This window comes from Penaeus vannamei, chromosome 12, assembly GCF_042767895.1.
Source record: "Penaeus vannamei isolate JL-2024 chromosome 12, ASM4276789v1, whole genome shotgun sequence".
NCBI lineage: Eukaryota > Metazoa > Arthropoda > Malacostraca > Decapoda > Penaeidae > Penaeus > Penaeus vannamei.
Genome location: NC_091560.1, coordinates 42,581,644 through 42,592,958, shown reverse-complemented (window position 1 = coordinate 42,592,958; position 11,315 = coordinate 42,581,644). Strand labels below are relative to the sequence as shown.

The following is an 11,315-nucleotide window of genomic DNA, read 5'->3' as shown; positions in this document are numbered from 1 at the left end:
CTTTTAAAAAATCTGATGGCATACTAATATAGCAAAATTTAGAGTTACAACAAATACAAGTAAATTATAATAATCATTTATAAATGGTTTGTATGTTTAAACGCTCGCAATTCATTTGGGGAAGGCAATGAGGTCGTTATTTTAACGATCTCTCCTCAGACGATTCCCAACTCTTCCCTTGCCAACAGATAAGTTGAGAGCTTGTACTAAAAATCATATTTTTACCCTCGTACAATAGATTGCTGTGCTCGATAAGTTTATTCGCGTAATTGTCAAATCTCTCTGCATTGATTTATGATGATTGAGACGATTCCCGACTTTCCCCTGTGAACAGAGAGGAGAATTGAAAGAGGCGAGAACAACCACCATGGTGCATGTGCCATAATATTAGCCTTGTTGCTAGGGGACATATTTGTTACTCTTAATTATTTTAGTGGTCCGTGGGTACAGTAACGGAAGTAGTCGCAGGTAACAGTTCCAGAGGGTATCAATGATTGGATAGAGGTTATTATTTATTAGAGGGAAGTGTAGAGAGGAAAATTGTGAGATGAAAGGAAGGGAATGATCGATTCATGTCCTGGGTAAAACCATGGGAAGAACGCGGTTAGACTGGGTGTGAGGGTCTCGATTTCGTCTCACGTATATTTTTATAATGTTTACTAATTAAGATGAAAATTTAGGATATGTAGAATTAACCTTAGAGATGGATTGAATTATTAGAGAATATTACTTATTTTAAATGTGTATTGCTAAGATTTATAGAAAGATATGCCATTTGTTCATTAATTAGTTACTGAACAAAATATGGGTTACAAATGTTTCCATGACCGTTAAAATTTGGCATACACTTAACAAAGGAATGAATTGATTCCCACACCCACGAGCCTTAAGACTGTTAGGTTAAGCAACTGGTGTGCCTCCTTGTTCAAAACAAAACCTGGATGGTGGCAGCGCTACTAACTACATAGTTATGTTGGAAGAAAATAAGATAAATTTGAATATATGAAAAATTTCAACCCCTACATAAATATATACATGCACATGTATGTATTTATATATGCATATATATGCCTATGTATATATTTACATATGCATATATATACATGTGTATATAAAAGCGTATATATACATATGTATATATTTATATATATGCATGTGTAAATATATATATATATATATATATATATATATATATATATATATATATATATATATATATATATATATATATGTACATGTGTATATATATACTCATAAAAATATAAATACATTATGCATATATACATATACATATACATATATATACACATATACATGTATATACATATATATACATAAAACAAATATTTTATTCGATTAAAATATAAATAAAAAAATCACCATCTTCGTTCCCTATCTGATTAGATGCCTCCCTCCCCCCTATATGGATGCCCGGGCCCACTGTCCCTTCACCACCCCTACCCCTCTGCAATAAGTATTAAACGCAGAAATAAGATAGTATCTGCTAATAACTGTCCGTTTTCTCTATATAAATAATGTCAACAAAGGCTATTGTTTTTTCATTATCCAGGTGAGCTTCACTATTTCGGTTTTGTGTGTTTCTTGTTTTTGTTTATTTACCTCTCGTCTACGTAAGTTTTCTTAGACTGCATTCAAGATTTTTTATGTCTTCGTTTTTTTTCAATTGTTTGTGATTTTTTCCCCTCTATTCATTCTGACGTTGTCTTAAATTGCCTTTCCCTTTGTTATTGATAACACTCATTTCATTTCGTTCCAGGTGCAGTTTTCTACCGGTTTCTTTGTTATTTGCTTACCCTCCCGTCTTCTCCTCTCTTAAGGGATCTCTTGTGGACGTGCACATTGTCTCTCCAGCACTTGGATCTCTCACGCTTTTTGTCTGTCTGTTTGTCTATATAAGTCTATGTCTCTGTCTCTTTCCCTCTTCCTTTCTCCTTTTTCCTCTCCCTCACTCCCTTTCTCTCTCCCTCACTCTCTTTCCCTCTTCCTTACTCCCTTTCTCTCTCCCTCACTCCCTTTCTCTCTCCCTCACTCCCTTTCTCTCTCCCTCACTCCCTTTCTCTCTCCCTCACTCTTTCCCTCTCCCTCACTCTCTTTCCCTCTCCCTCACTCTCTTTCCCTCTCCCTCACTCTCTTTCCCTCTCCCTCACTCTCTTTCCCTCTCCCTTACTCTCTTTCCCTCTCCCTCACTCTCTTTCCCTCTCCCTCACTCTCTTTCCCTCTCCCTCACTCTCTTTCCCTCTCCCTCACTCCCTTTCCCTTAGCCTCACCCTCTCTTTCCCTCCCTCCCTTTCCATTCTGCCTTTCCCTTTGCCTACCCTCTCACTCCCTCCCTTTCCATTTGCCTTCCCTTCCCTTTCTGCCTTTCCCTTTGCCTACCCTCTCCCTCCTTCCCTCTCCCTCTCCCTACCCTCTTTTTCTTCCTTTCCCTCACCCTCTCCCTCTCTCTTTCCCTCCCTCTCCCTTCCTCCTCCTTTGCCTGCCGCGTCGAAAGGTTCCGCCATCGTTTCTCCAACCCTCGAGATCTCGGCGACCTTCCTGTAGGACCTTATGACCTCTGTGGTTCCTCGTGTGTATGCAATTGTTCCTCCCTTCTACAATCGTTAGTTTATCCGCAAATAATTAAAGAAATGAATAGATAAATAGACAGATAAGTACAAACAAACAAATAAGCAAGCAAACCTTCAAATAGATAGATAGAGTTAAACAAATGAATCAAGGAACAAATAAATACATAGATAAATAATAAATTAATACATACAGGTAAATTTGTCCTCAATGACCTGAGAATCGCTGCTGCTTTAAGATTCTCAACTCCAAAGAGCCAGAGATAGGAACAAAACCATCGCGGTCGTTAATCGGTTTTGAATGATTTGCATACCATCAGCTGATGCGTTGAACTATTGCTATGAACTTTTGCGTTGAACTTTTGCTTCGAACTTTTGCGTTGAACTATTGCTATGAACTTTTGCGTTGAACTATTGCTATGAACTTTTGCGTTGAACTATTGCTTTGAACTTTTGCTTTATCTCCTTCACGTCGATTTTTTTCTTGATATACTTGATGATAATTGTAATAACAATAATAATAATAATGATGATAATACTACTAATGATGATAATAACAGTGATACTGATAATGATAAAATAATAACAATAATGATAATAAAAATCATGATAAGAATAACAATAATCTTCAGAATGAAAATATATCACAATAATATGAATAATCTAATAATATTGACTAAGCAACAATAATATAAAAATTATAATAATAACACTATTATAGGTAACAGCATCAATAATGGTAATATCTGTATAAATGATCATCGTAATAAAACATTACGCCTAATAACGCTATCAGTGTTTGCAAAATCCCAGACGACTGAATGTGTGTGCAATACACAAAATATGCATAGCATCATCATATATTAGTCAATAACTGTATCAATGCATCTGCGTTTATTATCCACACAGGCCTTGTGGCGCAACGGATAACGCGTCTGACTACGGATCAGAAGATTCCAGGTTCGAATCCTGGCAAGGTCGGAATTATTTTTACCATTGGTATGTACGAACTACAACTACAATATATGCGAAATAGCAGTTGTTTTTTTCTAACATGCCTTGAAAAATGCGAAGCCTCATGGGTACAAAGTATACGGTATTGCCCTGTCCCTGTACGATTCTATTCCCTGTGAAAGTGCGTGGAATGGCAGAGGGCAATAGTTCCTGAATACTTCTCAGTATATGGTACTCTGAATTCGTACAATAATTTTTCTAATGCATCTTACTACCTGTGGCAGCTCTCAACTCTGCATTTGAGACTTTAGCTATATTTTGAAATTTGCATAATTCCAGTGGAAAAAATTAGCGGATTTGCACACTTTCATTCACAACTCAATCACTGAATCAGGTTGACTTTCTAGTGCTAATTTTACCATAGTTTACCTTACTCGCAAAAAGTTCCACGCCGTTTTCGGTTTGGTGACTGACGAGAAAGTTCCAACCAACTAATCTCTATTTCCCTACTTTCTCTTACTTTGTGAATTTCTTATGGAATTCCTGTACTCTATATCCTTCTCTATCCATCGTAGAAACAAGCTATTACCCTTACCTCAATCAAATTAATGTCTCGAAGGCAGATCAAACAAATTGTGTTATAAGCCCCAAATATATACACAGCAGTAACACTACAGTGACATTAATCTCTACAAAAGGTCATAAATAGTTGTTCACTTAACGTTGTCCCACCAAAGAACTTTGTGCTGCGGCCAGTCCTGTCTGTGGTAGGGTACCGTGGCGTCCCTCCTGACATAAAGGTAAAAATAGACGGGACACTTAAATAAACCGCCTCAGATTACTGCTACCCTGCAGTTTTGCTTTGCTTGTAATAAATAACATTTCATGTATACTCTGCACCCTCACATTCTTGTTTCAATATATACTCTGAGCTGAAATATAGGTTGTTATTATCTTTATTATTATTGTTACCATTACTATAGTTGTTATTAAGACTACTTTCAAGTCTCTCGTGACCTCTCAGCCATACTCGTTCTACTTCCAAGTGTCTGGCAAAGTCTGAAGGGAACACTTCTCGATTTCTAATACTTTATAGGCACAAGCAATTATACTTAACATGTGAGTGAGTGAGTGAGTGTGTGTGTGTGTGTGTGTGTGTGTGTGTGTGTGTGTGTGTGTGTGTGTGTGTGTGTGTGAGTGTGTGTGTTTGTGTGTATGTGCGTGCGTGTGTGTGTGTGTATGTGTGTGTGTGTGTATGTGTGTGTGCGTGTGTGAGAGAGAGATATAAAAAGGGAGAGATGGTGAGAGAAAGAGAGAAAAGGATGAGGGAGGGAGAGGAAGGAAGAGGGAAGGGGAGAGAGAGTGTGTGTGTATGTCCATGATGTGTGTGCGTAGACGTTTGTTGTGTCATTTGGGGAAACTCTAGTTATCAAATCTGCCATTACCAAAGGTTGAAATATCGACATTGTTATTTCCTGGTATTACTCAGTGCCAAAATTCCCGTATCTAGTACTTAAAGATACTGTACTCATCAATAACACATTACATAAATCACACCCTTGATTTGAACTTATAATGTGACTGTTTCTTAAATATAGCACATGGCGTTATCCTAGGAACATCAATCACGTTAATTCCTACATCAATATGCGCCAATAAATAACTAATTGTATATAGGCTTTGTACATGAAGATAATTTTTAAAAATCACTGTGCTCACCAGGGCTCGAACCTGGGACCTTCTGTGTGTTAGACAGATGTGATAACCACTACACCATGAGCACTGTATACAATCTGCTCAGTAACACTACAATTTATATCAAGAAAGAGAGTGAAATTAGGGGAGAGAATGAGAGATGTTTAGAAAGGTAAAACAGAGGATCCTTGGTGTAGCATATTAACACAGCAAAGGGATATGGTAAAGAAAAGTCCCTGGTCTGATTGGAGACTTGCAGGGGGGAGGCAGAGTGTAGCTTGGGGTGAAAGTCGGTCGTAAACTGGTACCAAGATTCCTACAAGACGGTGGGCGGAGTTAACGTTAGAGCGCTTCGATATATATATTCAATATATATTAAAACCCTTTGGGTTTTTTTTTTAAGTTTTAGGTAAATATTAATACCCCTGTTTGTATTTATTTCCCCTCCATTTAATATCACCAATGGATATAATAAACCCATGAATAATTGACCGTATGAGTGTATATATTCAGAAAATATATTAGGGAAGAAACTATTCGGTGCAAAGAAAACGAGAACGAGGAGGGATAACTAAATTAAACAAGCCATCATCGATTTCGGATGCTGGGGGCTGTCCTTTTACAAAGCTCGTGTTCATTTCAGAGTACATTTCACTCCTTTCATTCGTATCTGGAGAATTTCTCTTCGTACCACAGACTTTGCTTATGCTCTCAGTGGATCAAATTAACGCTGGTGAAATTTTGAAAAAAAATACTGTGCTTTTCGCCGTAACCTCTCCATAACCATGCGGAAAAATATACATACGAGTAGGTTAAGATAAGTCCTTTTTATCCGAATAAGGGAAAATATGAAGATGAAGATGATGATGATAATAATAATAATAAAAAGAAGAAATGTAATAATAATAATAATAATGATAACAATAACAAGAATCATAATAACAATAACAACAAATAAATAAATGAATAATAATAATAATAATAATCATCAGAATCAGAATCAAACCATAAAAAAACGAAAAACGGAAAATTACAGTTGCGCAAGAAAGTATCCCGACCTTCCATCTCGTTGGTATTCTTGGTAGTTAGCGTAAAGTTTTTTTGTTTTTTTTTAAGGGGTGACTAATGAAAGATTGTTGCAATTCATCCGTTACCTCATTCGTAGACGCAATTCTCCAGGTATGCCAACTATCGAATATTGTGTCATTGGGGCATTACATGTTATTTCCCATTTACAACGTGCTATGAGTAACTATTCTGCTTTTATCTATTCCTTCTTTTTATTTATTATTATTTTCTCTTATACTATTTTTTTTTTTTTTTTTTAGGTAGCATCATATGAAAGAATTATATTCCAAACCTATTTATGGTCTGTACTTCAAACCTATTTTCGACCACTGAAATATAGTAATTTCCACCCTAAACAAATCGATTGCAAACCCACTGCGTGAATTTGACCTTCCTTCAAGGTGCTAAATGCATCGTTAAAAAAAATGAGTGTTCAATACTTTCCTAAAACGCGAATGCAATGTCAATAGGCCTATTTGCTAACACTGAGTCTGGATGTCATATAGGCTTACCATATAGGCGGAAGAGTGAATGCTCGCGCCATCCTCCTCTAAGATTTTTGTTTTCATCTTCATTTTCCCCTCTCATCTTCTTCGTCATCTTCACCTTCATCATTTTCATAGTCCTCATCTTTATCTTCATCTCCACTCTAGTCCTCATCTTCATCATCATCAGATTTACCTTTATCTTCATCCTCACCCTCGTCCTAATAAAAGTTTGCCTTCATTTTCACTATCACCATCATCACCTTCACCTTCAACTTCACCCTTGTTCTCATCTTAATTTTCTCTCTCATCCTCATCTTCATTACCACCTTATAATTATAATAATAATAATAACAACAACAATGCAACAATAATAATAATAATAATAATAATAATAATAATAATAATAATAATAATAATAATAACAACAACAACATTAATAATCATCATCATCATCATAACAAGAATACTAATACTAATACTAATAATAACAACAACAAAACATAGCCTGTGCAATGTATCAAGCAATACTTGAATCAAGACCCACCATCACACCTGGGAATTTCCCCTAAAAGATGCAGATTTCCGCCAAGCACCCGGGGAAATCCGAACACCTTACATAAAGCTCAATCTGGGAAACATACTCCGAAAAGTTACCTATATTATCGACCCCAAACAGGAAAAAAAAAATCAAGCTGCATAACTGCTTTCGTTGAATGTTGCAGTCAAACTTACCAAAACGTGTTGCATAATGGAGGCACATACTCCTGCATTTCATAGAGCACGTAATTGTAAGAGACTAAAAAAGAAATTCAGTGGAGAGAGAGTTTTTTCGCCTGTTTGGGACGAAGCAGCTGCCGTTATTAAAGAAAATGGAGGAATTTGCAGAGTAACTGTTTAAAATGAATTTCTTCTCTTGCCAGGCTACGTTGCGTGCTCAAATGTCATTACTGTTTTCTTTTACAAAAATAATATCTACACAAATTCAATTGTATGTTCCAAAACTACATATTCTGAAAAGTCACCATTTTCCTCTTACTTATTTACGTCATAATCCTGCTGGTAACGTTATCAAATATTTCCTTATACAAATCTATCCATTTAGCCGTATTCCTTACAACCAGGGTTAAGATTCTTCACTTTGTAGGAAAAAAATAAAAATTCTTGCATCCTAAATTGAAAAAAAAAAAAAAAAAAAAAAATCACAAACAGATTTTACAATTATACACAGCAGGGCAGAGAATAGTTCAAAGGTCAAACTATCAGCATCTTCATCAGCTTTTAATTAACTGTCCCAACAAAACCTGCTGTGTTCACTGATGTGTTGATGCTGTTTACCACGGCATCTGCAGATCCCTGAACAACGGTTCTATTCTGTTCATCGAGGCTTTTCAGTTCACCAAATGCAATAGAGCGATTCTTTAACTAAAGAACTTTTTTAATCAAAGACGTCATAATATGCAAACATTAAGAGATTGATATATAGATATTTACTTTATCTTTATGGTTTTCAGTTTACAAAACGCACTATACTAATGAAATTATTTAAAATTATTTTCACCGGACTGTCACTGTTTTCTGTATAGTGTATATACACACACACACACACACACACACACACACACACACACACACACACACACACACACACACACATACACACACACACATACACACACACACACACATACACACACTATATATATATATATATATATATATATATATATATATATATATACACACACACACACAATAACGCTAATAGATATAGCGAATCCTTCTTGGTTTTGCAAGTTTTGCAGCTTGGCAAAATAAACTTACTTTCATAATTGAAATTATATACTTACTGCCTCTCTGCAATTGTTAATATAAGGTATTTCACGTGCAGTTTTGTGCGTTGGGATGTCGGTGTGTAATCATTAAATAAATAAACCATTAAATAATTAAATTAAATTAAATTAAATCAAATTAATCATTAAATACATAAATAAATAAAAATAAATAATTATTAAATAAATAAATAAAATTAATAAAGATTTAGCGCTAAAGTGAGTGTGCCTGTGTACACGTGTATCCGTCCGTGAGCACTTTGTATGTTTCCGCGTGTGCAGCTGCGTGTACGTGCTTGTGTGTGTCTGCCCGCATGTGTGTATCATTGCGTTTTCGTGTGTGTGTGTGTGTGTGTGTGTGTGTGTGTGTGTGTGTGTGTGTGTGTGTGTGTGTGTGTGTGTGTGTGTGTGTGTGTGTGTGTGTATGTGCATGTGTGTGTATGTGCATGTGTGTGTATGTGCATGTGCATGTGTGTGTATGTGCATGTGTGTGTATGTGCATGTGTGTATGTGCATGTGTGTGTATGTGCATGTGTGTGTCTGTGCATGTATGTGTGTGTGTGTGTGTGTGTGTGTAATTTTGCATGTGTATACATGCAAGTGTGGATTTCATACACACGTATCAAGAAGAGAGACATGGCCTTGTGGCGCAACGGATAACGCGTCTGACTACGGATCAGAAGATTCCAGGTTCGAATCCTGGCAAGGTCGCAATCAAATTTTCCTCTCTCTTTACCCTCTCAAGACTTTCACCATGATATACTGATTTTTGCATTAGTCCACCCATTTCGCTTGTCACTTAACCAAGCATACTTCGTGTGCTAAAGGATATACAACAAGAGCGACTATTTGGAGGGCTTCATGTGCTAAAGTTTGTACTGCGAGAAGCGAGTACGAATCGAATATAGATCACGTCTACATAGAAATACTATCAGTTGTACGATGTGTGATTCTATGTATGCTTTAACCATACATTATGCATAATATACACACATAAAAATCACATCGCTTGGCCTCACGTCACATCACAACATATGGTGTGTGTGTGTGTATGTATGTATGTATGTATTTTATATATATATATATATATATATATATATATATATATATATATATATATATATATATATATAATATGGTATATTATGGAATCCATGATACAATATAACATGATACATATAATATATCACATATACCCGAATACATGCACATGCATACATGCGTGTGCGCGCACATACAGTGACACTTAAACGTACATGCATACATACAAACAAACACATACATGCACAAGCCCACACACAAGAACACAACCATACATGTATACAGATATAAATGGATAAATGCATAATTAATTAAACAAGTCAAACAAATAAACAAATATATACAGATACACGCACTGTGTATGTATGTGTGTGTGTATGTATATGTGTATGTGTGTGCGTGTGTGTATGTGAGTGTGTATATGTGAGTGTGTATATGTGAGTGTGTGTGTGTGTGTGTGTGTATGTGTGTATATGTATGTGTGTATGTGTATGTGTGTGTATGTGTGTGTGTATATGTGTGTATATGTATGTGTGTATACGTATGTGTGTATATGTATGTGTGTATACGTATGTGTGTATACGTATGTGTGTATATGTACGTGTGTATATGTATGTGTATGTGTGTGTGTGTGTGTATGTATGTGTGTATGTATGTATGTATGTATGTATGTATGTATGTATGTATGTATGTATGTATGTGTGTGTATCTGTGTGTGTATTTATGTATGTATGTATGTATATGTTCTATACAAGAGAATATGCATTTATACGCGTCCCTTTCTAACTGCGCCACACAAACTCTCGTACCATAAGGGTAACATTGCTTCTTCCTTCAAAGATAATGTTCCGAGACCTGATGTGGATCCCTGGAAAGACGCCCGTTGTTGCTGGTATTACTGTTGGGGAATTTGCACACACACACACACACACACACACACACACACACACACACACACACACACACACACACACACACACACACACACACACACACACACAAAGAGAATGTAAAGGAAATAGACAAGTTTGTGTCATTCTTATTTCTTTAATGGTATGAATGTCTCGGAATATCCTCCAAACAAAATTGCACACACCTAATTTCAAATACTTGGAAAAAAACGGAAATTACCTCTGAAGCAGCAAGCTTTAGAAATGATACGCATTTTGATGTTAATACAATGTACGTGAGTTACAACTGTGAAAGACGTTTCACCAAATTTGGCTTTAGTGTCATTCTTACGTATTCGTGATCGACATAAAAAAGTGTTTAATCACCAAAAGAGTATGCTAAAACATAGACAAGTCGGAATTTTGCAGGTTTTCACATCCTCACAAATTCATGAAAATAAGTTTATCTTATTGTGTGCTACGGCAGCATGATCTCGGTGTATCTCAGATCTTTTGAGAATACAGTCATTAGTCAATCATCAAAACATTCGTATTTTTCTTTAATTTTTTATCAACTCGCAGCAATCACAACAATTCTTGTGCAACTTTCTCCATTCTAGAAGCTTCAGGTATTACAAATACGAAGATGCACTGAGTGGATGGTGATTACTGACCTAAGTGCAATATGTCTGAGTGACATTATTATCCTCAACCTGTCTAATATCAAATGATCACCACCACCATTCTGTCAACTTGGCACTGTCA

At 36.0% G+C, this 11,315-nt stretch overlaps 3 non-coding genes across 3 annotated transcripts; 2 read left to right on the top strand and 1 right to left on the bottom strand.

Moving 5' to 3' along the window:
* The first annotated feature begins 3,493 nt into the window (after window positions 1–3,493).
* Window positions 3,494–3,566, top strand: TRNAR-ACG (transfer RNA arginine (anticodon ACG)). Its single transcript has one exon. It is a non-coding gene; the product is annotated as a tRNA-Arg (tRNA).
* A 1,683-nt stretch (window positions 3,567–5,249) lies between these two features.
* On the bottom strand, window positions 5,250–5,322 carry TRNAV-AAC (transfer RNA valine (anticodon AAC)). The gene has a single exon. It is a non-coding gene; the product is annotated as a tRNA-Val (tRNA).
* Window positions 5,323–9,257: 3,935 nt separating this feature from the next.
* TRNAR-ACG (transfer RNA arginine (anticodon ACG)) lies at window positions 9,258–9,330 on the top strand. The gene has a single exon. It is a non-coding gene; the product is annotated as a tRNA-Arg (tRNA).
* Window positions 9,331–11,315: the final 1,985 nt, after the last annotated feature.